The 12,272-nt window shown below is 49.6% G+C and overlaps 2 non-coding genes across 2 annotated transcripts; both read left to right on the plus strand.

Annotated features, from left to right (window-relative positions):
- Positions 1-5,095: 5,095 nt before the first annotated feature.
- On the plus strand, positions 5,096-5,167 carry TRNAC-GCA (transfer RNA cysteine (anticodon GCA)). Its single transcript has one exon. It is a non-coding gene; the product is annotated as a tRNA-Cys (tRNA).
- Positions 5,168-11,989: 6,822 nt separating this feature from the next.
- Positions 11,990-12,061, plus strand: TRNAC-GCA (transfer RNA cysteine (anticodon GCA)). Its single transcript has one exon. It is a non-coding gene; the product is annotated as a tRNA-Cys (tRNA).
- The last annotated feature ends 211 nt before the right edge of the window (positions 12,062-12,272 follow it).

Consider the following 12,272-nt stretch of genomic DNA (forward strand, 5'->3'; position numbering starts at 1 on the left):
CATGGACATCGCTTTAGCCCATAGTCTTAACTTAATCAAAAAGGAGCATCCTGAGCCCGTACAAGCAGTCAATGGCACGTCCCTGACTTCTGGCCCGATCAGACATCAAACGGCCCCTCTTGAGGTGGTAATACAAGGCACACATAAAGAGACCCTGTCATTCGATCTCATCACTACACCGCAGTTCGGTATCGTTGTAGGTATCCCCTGGTTGAGGCAACATAACCCTTTGATCAATTGGGGAACAGGACATGTATCGTTTGAGTCAGAGTTATGTCAACATTTTTGCCTGATAGAACCAGACTCCCTTGTTTCTCCTGTCACAATTCTTGGCGCCATGGCCTCCTCCCGACTCACTGATGACACAGCAGAGGCTACCACATTACATACCGTAGGGGCCATCTCGGTTAGCATCCCTGTTGAATACCAAGATTTCCACATGGTTTTCGATAAGGCATCCACGGAGGGTTTGCCCCCGCATAGGGCCTACAATTGTCCTATTGATCTCATTCCAGATGCCCCCATACCAAAGGGGAGGATCTACTCGTTGTCACCTTCCGAGGAACAAGCCCTGAAGGATTACATACAGCAGGCTCTGCGTCTAGGTCATATCTGTCCCTCCTGTTCCCCAGCTGCTAGCCCCATTTTCTTTGTGCCAAAGAAGGAAGGTGATCTACGCCCGTGCGTGGACTATAGACGGTTGAATGCCATCACCATCAAAAACAGGTATCCTATTCCACTCATTTCTACGCTGTTAGATAAGTTAACGGCCGCCTCTATCTTTACCAAGTTTGGACTTGAGAGGGGCGTACAATCTGATCCGCATGCGGCGTGGGGACGAGTGGAAAACGGCCTTTTGTTCTCGACAGGGGTTGTTTGAGTACACCGTGATGCCCTTTGGGCTCTGTAACGCTCCTGCCACATTCCAACGCTTCATCAATGATGTATTATCTGACATTCTTGATGTATTCGTGGTGGTCTATTTAGATGATATCTTGATCTTCTCATCCTCTCTGGATGACCATATCGGGCATGTAAGAGAAGTCCTCTCTCGCCTCAAAAGAAACGCCTTGTTCGCCAAACCCGAAAAGTGTTTGTTTCATTCTCAAGAAGTAGAGTTCCTGGGTTTTCACATTACACCCGGTGGGTTGACCATGAATCAGACAAAAGTGCGTGCAATCACGGAGTGGCCTACCTCCGTCAAACTCAAACAACTCCAATCGTTTCTCGGCTTTGCCAACTTTTACAGGCGATTCATCGCCGGCTTTTCTGCCATCGTTTCTCCCCTGACCGCCCTCACCAGCCCTCATGTCCCCTTCATCTGGACACCTGACCACCAAGGGGCCTTAGAGGCACTCAAGTCCAGGTTTGTTTCTGCCCCTGTGCTACAACACCCTTACCCGGAGATTCCGTTTGTTGTAGAGGCGGATGCCTCCTCTTTCGCGTTAGGTGCCATACTTTCTCAACCTTGTTCTGCTACTGGGCTTTTGCATCCTATAGCTTATCATTCACGGAAATTCTCGACAGCCGAGTCCCATTATACCGTAACAGAAAAGGAACTGTTAGCCATTAAGGATGCACTTCAAACCTGGCGTCACCATCTAATGGGGGCAAAGCATCAAACGGTGGTGTACACAGATCATAAAAACCTGCAGGATCTTGCCTCTCTGAAATGTGTGAACAGTAGGCCAGTGCGTTGGCATTTATTCTTCGCCGCATTCGATTTTGTGGTAAAGCATAGGCCAGCATTCGCTCATGGTAAAGCGGATGCACTTTCACGTTCTCCTGGGGGAGTATTGCTTTCCACATTTCCGGACACATTATTGGGAAAGGGCCATGTCATCTGCCTATGTACACCGACCCCAACCATGCTTACCACGATTAAAGATTGGACCTGCCAACACCGGCACATACTCACTGAATGGGACATTACACTTCAGGAGGGACTGCCATTCATTCAAGGGAAATTATTCCTCCCCACTAGCGATGTATGCAATCAGGCACTTGCCTGGTCTCATGATGCTGCCATCAACGGACATCCAGGGCAACAACGTACCTTGGAGTTATTACGACGTTGGTGTTGGTGGCCGTCAATGGGAAGGGATGTAGCGAACTATGTAAACACCTGTGCGATCTGTGCCCAATGTAAATCACGCAGGGGACGTCCTTTGGGTTTGCTCCAACCTCTACCCATTCCTCCCAAACCATGGCACACGGTCTCTATGGACCTTATCACAGACTTCCCCCGCAGACAGGGGTATGATACCATCTGGGTCATCGTTGATTCTTATACTAAAATGGCCCGTTTCATTCCCTGCACTGGCGTGCCATCAGCCCCGACCTTGGCCCGTTTGTTTTTTAGGTCTGTCTTTTGTCTTTTCGGCCTCCCACAAGTCATCATATCAGACCGTGGAGCACAATTCACGTCCTGTTTTTGGCGTTCTCTGACCAAGCTCCTGGGTATTGATGCCCGCTTCTCCTCGGCCTATCACCCGGAAAGTAATGGACAGACGGAAAGGGTGAATCAGGCTCTAGAACAGTTTTTGCGCTGCCTGACCCTTCAGTATCAAGACTCCTGGTTCGATCTGCTCCATCTCGCTGAATTTGCCTACAATAATGCATGGCACTCGGCCACCGGCTTTTCTCCTTTCTATTCCATGTATGGCCAACACCCACGCACCCTTCTACTTCCGGACTTTCCTTCTGCCACCCCTGCTGCTACTGCTTGTGCCCGCGATCTAACTGAGGTTCATGCCCAAACCATGATCCATCTCTGTGAGGCACAGACAGCTATGAAGAAGAAGGCAGACAGGAAACGAGCAGTAGCACCTGTGTATCATGTAGGGGACCGTGTTTGGTTGTCAACTCGCCATGTACACATCCCTGGCTGTCGCAAACTTCTGCCCCGCTTTGTCGGCCCCTACAGAATTGCTAAAGTCCTGAACCCTGTAGCCTTGCGCCTTGCTATTCCATCTGCTTGGCGTATACACCCGGTTTTTCATACTTCCCTCCTTAAACCATACCTTGCCCCTACCCGGGTCCATACTCCACCTGCTCCTATTTCAGTCTCCACACCCGATGTCTTTGAGGTCAGTGCCATTTTGGGTTCCCGTCTGCACAGAGGTCGGCTCCAATACCTCGTGGACTGGTTGGGCTACGGTCCGGAGGAGCGCTCTTGGGTTCCATCTCGGGGCGTCCAGGCCCCGCTTCTTGTTGCGCGCTTCCATAAGGACCATCCCTCCTGCCCACAAGGTCGTGGGCCTTTGAGGGGGGACTCTGTTACATCTTCCACGTCCTCTACCTTACGAACTCCTATGTTTCCCACAGACTCACGTTTCGACACACCCACATTACATAGCCCCCGATGCTTACCTCTGGGTGCGCAGACAAGGCGGCACCATTGCACTCGTCATGTCAGGGGGGTCCATGGCAGGCTTGGTGTCTATCGCCCTTCTCTCCGTTGGCAATGTAATTGGAGGTTCCCATTTGGCCGCAATCACCGTTGCTCGTGTGGACCTGATCGTCACGTGAGGAGACCAAACGCAATCGGTATCACGTGACGACCCCCACGCCTCAACGTTTCCTTGTTGAGCATCACGTGATTTTCTCCAATGGTTTAAATGCATTCAGAAACACCGAAACCTTGCTTCACAGCTGGTCTTTCTCTTGGACATTGCTACGCTTCAAATTTACCAGGAACTTTTGGTCACTCGACAGCGGTCTGCCTAAAGGATTGCTTTCTCTGAACCCTGAACTTGCCTTGATTAGCTCTGGAACTCTTGGTTTACTCGACCACGGCCTGATTAACGGATTTTCTCCACGAACCACGATTTTTGGAACCTGGGCCTATGACCTCTCACTAGGCGTTCGCCTGATCAAGCACTTCAAACTCCAGTGCTTACCATCATCATACCAGAGGTTGTGGAAACCTATCCGAACCCGAGCTCAGGTCCAATCACTCTCCTTCCTTTCCGGGTGGTCCTACAGTACACATACAGTACACATAGGTAAGAACGTTTAGTTTCTATTCCTAGATACTCTGTAAAATTGCATTTCGCCTTGTACTAATCCCTCCTTGCCTTACAGCGCTCAAAGGGTCCTTCCGGCAGTTCCTGACTCCAGACTCGACGAACTACCACACCTGTGGCCTCAAGGATTGCACAGGCAGTGTTCATATAATCGCCTGTGTGGTACTTGGGGGCGAAGGTATTCATATCTGCACGACCGGCAACTTTGTAACAAAGGGCTACCAACCTTAACCCTTTGTGCTGTGCATGGCCAGGAAGCTCATCATGTTCCAGGTGGTACGAAGAAAAACTGAGGCCTCCTGCATAAGGGCCGGTTATACCTCCAGAGAAGGGGCAGAGCCAACAAAGAAGAGCTTAGAAAGGGCTCTGGGCAGAGGGAGATCCTCTCAAAGGTAAGTACTGAGACAAGGAAGCGGGACGTGGAGGTAATGGCACTATACCGCCAACCAACATAACACATTTGCCTTCTGTTGCGCCTTTATGGGACAGGGGCCCCTGGGGGGAAGTGACATCACAGAGGGACAAACCAAACCAGTGGGTAGGGGGAGAAGGGACTGGGAAAGGAAGCGGGACATGGTGGAAGGAAAAGAAAGTAATACAGCTGCTGTTCCCCACCTTATATTGAGTGCCCCATAGCGCGTGTCTCCTTACGCTCACATTTCCTAATAGACCTATATAGCACCTCTTGCCTCTTTCCCCTTCTCTACCCTTTACTATCGACAACCCAATGTAAATAATTTGGCTAAAATGTTGTAACGACACATTCTGAGCTCTAACTTTGTGTATCTCATTTGTCAATGTATACTGTTTATCATTCTGTAACTTTGTAAGCTTTGCATTTCCTTGCTGCGCCCTGCTACCTTCGGGTCAGGTGCGCTCTACAAATTGAATAAACAAACAACCAAAGTCCCCTCTCCCTGGTCAGTAGAGTGCAAAACCATCAGGAGGGAAAGCATCTCTCTGGTCACTCTCATACTCGTGCTGCTGCCCTTTCTTGCACAATCTCCTGTGCTGACTTCATGCACAAACAATGGTTAAGAAAAAGCAGAGGCCCACCTCTGTCATCTGGGGATATAGCTCAGTGGTAGAGCATTTGACTGCAGATCAAGAGGTCCCTTGTTCAAATCCGGGTGTCCCCTTCTTTTTATCATTTATTATTCTAAAACTTACTTTCTCAGTTCATTAAGAATTGCCTTTCTTTTCTGTGCAAAGCTGACATCCGTGAACAGTCGCTGCTCTGAAATGTGGAACTTTAAAATACTTTCTTAAATTTTCTAAATTGAAATATCTCTACGGTTGAAAACTCGAAAGAAGAACACATCACATCCATGTTTTTGTTTTTAGCTCTGAAGTCAGTATTTACACGGAGCTCTTAACACATAACATCGCTGCAAAGGTCACTTAACCTGCTGTGCTACCTATGCAGATTTCTTCTTTAGGACTCATCACTCAAATTACAAAGAATCCAGTCTCAGATGTGGTTCTCTGATCGTGAGCACTGCACTACCAGCAGTGCCATTCATATGCATGCCTTAAAAGAGTAGCGTCAGTGCCCACAGTCTCGTTTAAGCTATACATTTGGAAACTGAAAGCACAGGTGTTCCTACTTTCCCAACTCACTGGTAGGACGCGGCGGTAGGGGGGAGGCGACACTTGTAGCACATATAATCGCCTGTGTGGTACTAGGGGACGGAGATATTCATATCTGCACGACCGGCAACTTTGTAACAGACTGTGAAGCCTTCCCGGTTCGTTCAGACTATGAATCCCTCCGCCGGGGACCCTGTGACCGCGTTAATGCAGGCCCTAGAGGCCTTTAGGACCGACATGGCCACTGCCACGACTGCCATTCACCACCGCCTTGATGCCCTCCAGAGTACACGTTTTCCCTTGCCCGGTGATGATGACGAACCCGGTCCTGCCTCTCCAGCCCAGCCTGCCCCGACTTCAGCCCCCGTTCCCACTCCAGTGTTGCTCCCGTTGACTCCCCCTCTTGCTGCTCCAGAACGCTTCCAGGGTGAACCCCGGAAATATCGCACCTTCATAAATCAGTGTAAATTACATTTCTTATGCAAACCTCAAGCTTTTCCCGACTCTGTCACTAAGGCCGCTTTCCTTCTGTCTCATTTGTCCGGGGTAGCTGCCACTTGGGCAAATCCATTGTTGGAAAACGATCACCCTGCCTTATACGATTTCGATCTGCTGGTCGCAGAAATGGCTAAGGTATTCAATACCCGTTACAAGGCCCAGGCACGGGACCTGGAATTACTTGATCTCACACAGGGTAGGCAAACATTGATAGAATATATCACCCGTTTGAACCAATTGGCCGCAGAAACTTCCTGGCCAGAGGAAAAAAAGGCGATCGTTTTCTACCGGGGCTTGTCCAATGCCATGAAAGATGCTCTGTCGGTGGTTCCTGCTCTGACTTCTGTTTTTTCGGATCTAGTTGATCTCACACTGCAGTTAGACGCCCGCAGATCCGAGCAGAAGGCAGAAGCGACATTTGCTAGTCACTCTTCCCCGGCACCTCCATCTACCAGTCCCGAACCCATGCAAATAGGCGGGATCCGCAGTCCAATAACACCGACTGAAAGGGAACGTCGGAGGACAGATAACACCTGCTTTTATTGCGGACTCAACGGGCACTATGTGAAAGAATGCCCTCGACGTCCCAGAAACAAGACTCCGTTTTTTCAGAAGGCTCGCCCATGAGAGAGGGGGCACCAGCGAGCCCTTCATTGACCCCCACTGAACCCGCCTTTGGTCCAATCAGACCCATAGTAGTGCAGGCCTTATTAAAACCAACCAGGGAGATCACACACACTGTCTATCCTGTGATCGATTCAGGGGCCACTGGCTGCTTCATGGACATCGCTTTAGCCCATAGTCTTAACTTAATCAAAAAGGAGCATCCTGAGCCCGTACAAGCAGTCAATGGCACGTCCCTGACTTCTGGCCCGATCAGACATCAAACGGCCCCTCTTGAGGTGGTAATACAAGGCACACATAAAGAGACCCTGTCATTCGATCTCATCACTACACCGCAGTTCGGTATCATTGTAGGTATCCCCTGGTTGAGGCAACATAACCCTTTGATCAATTGGGGAACAGGACATGTATCGTTTGAGTCAGAGTTATGTCAACATTTTTGCCTGATAGAACCAGACTCCCTTGTTTCTCCTGCCACAATTCTTGGCGCCATGGCCTCCTCCCGACTCACTGATGACACAGCAGAGGCTACCACATTACATACCGTAGGGGCCATCTCGGTTAGCATCCCTGTTGAATACCAAGATTTCCACATGGTTTTCGATAAGGCATCCACGGAGGGTTTGCCCCCGCATAGGGCCTACAATTGTCCTATTGATCTCATTCCAGATGCCCCCATACCAAAGGGGAGGATCTACTCGTTGTCACCTTCCGAGGAACAAGCCCTGAAGGATTACATACAGCAGGCTCTGCGTCTAGGTCATATCTGTCCCTCCTGTTCCCCAGCTGCTAGCCCCATTTTCTTTGTGCCAAAGAAGGAAGGTGATCTACGCCCGTGCGTGGACTATAGACGGTTGAATGCCATCACCATCAAAAACAGGTATCCTATTCCACTCATTTCTACGCTGTTAGATAAGTTAACGGCCGCCTCTATCTTTACCAAGTTTGGACTTGAGAGGGGCGTACAATCTGATCCGCATGCGGCGTGGGGACGAGTGGAAAACGGCCTTTTGTTCTCGACAGGGGTTGTTTGAGTACACCGTGATGCCCTTTGGGCTCTGTAACGCTCCTGCCACATTCCAACGCTTCATCAATGATGTATTATCTGACATTCTTGATGTATTCGTGGTGGTCTATTTAGATGATATCTTGATCTTCTCATCCTCTCTGGATGACCATATCGGGCATGTAAGAGAAGTCCTCTCTCGCCTCAAAAGAAACGCCTTGTTCGCCAAACCCGAAAAGTGTTTGTTTCATTCTCAAGAAGTAGAGTTCCTGGGTTTTCACATTACACCCGGTGGGTTGACCATGAATCAGACAAAAGTGCGTGCAATCACGGAGTGGCCTACCTCCGTCAAACTCAAACAACTCCAATCGTTTCTCGGCTTTGCCAACTTTTACAGGCGATTCATCGCCGGCTTTTCTGCCATCGTTTCTCCCCTGACCGCCCTCACCAGCCCTCATGTCCCCTTCATCTGGACACCTGACCACCAAGGGGCCTTAGAGGCACTCAAGTCCAGGTTTGTTTCTGCCCCTGTGCTACAACACCCTTACCCGGAGATTCCGTTTGTTGTAGAGGCGGATGCCTCCTCTTTCGCGTTAGGTGCCATACTTTCTCAACCTTGTTCTGCTACTGGGCTTTTGCATCCTATAGCTTATCATTCACGGAAATTCTCGACAGCCGAGTCCCATTATACCGTAACAGAAAAGGAACTGTTAGCCATTAAGGATGCACTTCAAACCTGGCGTCACCATCTAATGGGGGCAAAGCATCAAACGGTGGTGTACACAGATCATAAAAACCTGCAGGATCTTGCCTCTCTGAAATGTGTGAACAGTAGGCCAGTGCGTTGGCATTTATTCTTCGCCGCATTCGATTTTGTGGTAAAGCATAGGCCAGCATTCGCTCATGGTAAAGCGGATGCACTTTCACGTTCTCCTGGGGGAGTATTGCTTTCCACATTTCCGGACACATTATTGGGAAAGGGCCATGTCATCTGCCTATGTACACCGACCCCAACCATGCTTACCACGATTAAAGATTGGACCTGCCAACACCGGCACATACTCACTGAATGGGACATTACACTTCAGGAGGGACTGCCATTCATTCAAGGGAAATTATTCCTCCCCACTAGCGATGTATGCAATCAGGCACTTGCCTGGTCTCATGATGCTGCCATCAACGGACATCCAGGGCAACAACGTACCTTGGAGTTATTACGACGTTGGTGTTGGTGGCCGTCAATGGGAAGGGATGTAGCGAACTATGTAAACACCTGTGCGATCTGTGCCCAATGTAAATCACGCAGGGGACGTCCTTTGGGTTTGCTCCAACCTCTACCCATTCCTCCCAAACCATGGCACACGGTCTCTATGGACCTTATCACAGACTTCCCCCGCAGACAGGGGTATGATACCATCTGGGTCATCGTTGATTCTTATACTAAAATGGCCCGTTTCATTCCCTGCACTGGCGTGCCATCAGCCCCGACCTTGGCCCGTTTGTTTTTTAGGTCTGTCTTTTGTCTTTTCGGCCTCCCACAAGTCATCATATCAGACCGTGGAGCACAATTCACGTCCTGTTTTTGGCGTTCTCTGACCAAGCTCCTGGGTATTGATGCCCGCTTCTCCTCGGCCTATCACCCGGAAAGTAATGGACAGACGGAAAGGGTGAATCAGGCTCTAGAACAGTTTTTGCGCTGCCTGACCCTTCAGTATCAAGACTCCTGGTTCGATCTGCTCCATCTCGCTGAATTTGCCTACAATAATGCATGGCACTCGGCCACCGGCTTTTCTCCTTTCTATTCCATGTATGGCCAACACCCACGCACCCTTCTACTTCCGGACTTTCCTTCTGCCACCCCTGCTGCTACTGCTTGTGCCCGCGATCTAACTGAGGTTCATGCCCAAACCATGATCCATCTCTGTGAGGCACAGACAGCTATGAAGAAGAAGGCAGACAGGAAACGAGCAGTAGCACCTGTGTATCATGTAGGGGACCGTGTTTGGTTGTCAACTCGCCATGTACACATCCCTGGCTGTCGCAAACTTCTGCCCCGCTTTGTCGGCCCCTACAGAATTGCTAAAGTCCTGAACCCTGTAGCCTTGCGCCTTGCTATTCCATCTGCTTGGCGTATACACCCGGTTTTTCATACTTCCCTCCTTAAACCATACCTTGCCCCTACCCGGGTCCATACTCCACCTGCTCCTATTTCAGTCTCCACACCCGATGTCTTTGAGGTCAGTGCCATTTTGGGTTCCCGTCTGCACAGAGGTCGGCTCCAATACCTCGTGGACTGGTTGGGCTACGGTCCGGAGGAGCGCTCTTGGGTTCCATCTCGGGGCGTCCAGGCCCCGCTTCTTGTTGCGCGCTTCCATAAGGACCATCCCTCCTGCCCACAAGGTCGTGGGCCTTTGAGGGGGGACTCTGTTACATCTTCCACGTCCTCTACCTTACGAACTCCTATGTTTCCCACAGACTCACGTTTCGACACACCCACATTACATAGCCCCCGATGCTTACCTCTGGGTGCGCAGACAAGGCGGCACCATTGCACTCGTCATGTCAGGGGGGTCCATGGCAGGCTTGGTGTCTATCGCCCTTCTCTCCGTTGGCAATGTAATTGGAGGTTCCCATTTGGCCGCAATCACCGTTGCTCGTGTGGACCTGATCGTCACGTGAGGAGACCAAACGCAATCGGTATCACGTGACGACCCCCACGCCTCAACGTTTCCTTGTTGAGCATCACGTGATTTTCTCCAATGGTTTAAATGCATTCAGAAACACCGAAACCTTGCTTCACAGCTGGTCTTTCTCTTGGACATTGCTACGCTTCGAATTTACCAGGAACTTTTGGTCACTCGACAGCGGTCTGCCTAAAGGATTGCTTTCTCTGAACCCTGAACTTGCCTTGATTAGCTCTGGAACTCTTGGTTTACTCGACCACGGCCTGATTAACGGATTTTCTCCACGAACCACGATTTTTGGAACCTGGGCCTATGACCTCTCACTAGGCGTTCGCCTGATCAAGCACTTCAAACTCCAGTGCTTACCATCATCATACCAGAGGTTGTGGAAACCTATCCGAACCCGAGCTCAGGTCCAATCACTCTCCTTCCTTTCCGGGTGGTCCTACAGTACACATACAGTACACATAGGTAAGAACGTTTAGTTTCTATTCCTAGATACTCTGTAAAATTGCATTTCGCCTTGTACTAATCCCTCCTTGCCTTACAGCGCTCAAAGGGTCCTTCCGGCAGTTCCTGACTCCAGACTCGACGAACTACCACACCTGTGGCCTCAAGGATTGCACAGGCAGTGTTCATATAATCGCCTGTGTGGTACTTGGGGGCGAAGGTATTCATATCTGCACGACCGGCAACTTTGTAACAAAGGGCTACCAACCTTAACCCTTTGTGCTGTGAATGGCCAGGAAGCTCATCATGTTCCAGGTGGTACGAAGAAAAACTGAGGCCTCCTGCATAAGGGCCGGTTATACCTCCAGAGAAGGGGCAGAGCCAACAAAGAAGAGCTTAGAAAGGGCTCTGGGCAGAGGGAGATCCTCTCAAAGGTAAGTACTGAGACAAGGAAGCGGGACGTGGAGGTAATGGCACTATACCGCCAACCAACATAACACATTTGCCTTCTGTTGCGCCTTTATGGGACAGGGGCCCCTGGGGGGAAGTGACATCACAGAGGGACAAACCAAACCAGTGGGTAGGGGGAGAAGGGACTGGGAAAGGAAGCGGGACATGGTGGAAGGAAAAGAAAGTAATACAGCTGCTGTTCCCCACCTTATATTGAGTGCCCCATAGCGCGTGTCTCCTTACGCTCACATTTCCTAATAGACCTATATAGCACCTCTTGCCTCTTTCCCCTTCTCTACCCTTTACTATCGACAACCCAATGTAAATAATTTGGCTAAAATGTTGTAACGACACATTCTGAGCTCTAACTTTGTGTATCTCATTTGTCAATGTATACTGTTTATCATTCTGTAACTTTGTAAGCTTTGCATTTCCTTGCTGCGCCCTGCTACCTTCGGGTCAGGTGCGCTCTACAAATTGAATAAACAAACAACCAAAGTCCCCTCTCCCTGGTCAGTAGAGTGCAAAACCATCAGGAGGGAAAGCATCTCTCTGGTCACTCTCATACTCGTGCTGCTGCCCTTTCTTGCACAATCTCCTGTGCTGACTTCATGCACAAACAATGGTTAAGAAAAAGCAGAGGCCCACCTCTGTCATCTGGGGATATAGCTCAGTGGTAGAGCATTTGACTGCAGATCAAGAGGTCCCTTGTTCAAATCCGGGTGTCCCCTTCTTTTTATCATTTATTATTCTAAAACTTACTTTCTCAGTTCATTAAGAATTGCCTTTCTTTTCTGTGCAAAGCTGACATCCGTGAACAGTCGCTGCTCTGAAATGTGGAACTTTAAAATACTTTCTTAAATTTTCTAAATTGAAATATCTCTACGGTTGAAAACTCGAAAGAAGAACACATCACATCCATGTTTTTGTTTTTAGCTCTGA

This window comes from Ambystoma mexicanum, chromosome 1p (genome assembly GCF_040938575.1).
Source record: "Ambystoma mexicanum isolate Mex_15411 chromosome 1p, UKY_AmexF1_1, whole genome shotgun sequence".
Taxonomy (NCBI): Eukaryota; Metazoa; Chordata; class Amphibia; order Caudata; family Ambystomatidae; genus Ambystoma; species Ambystoma mexicanum.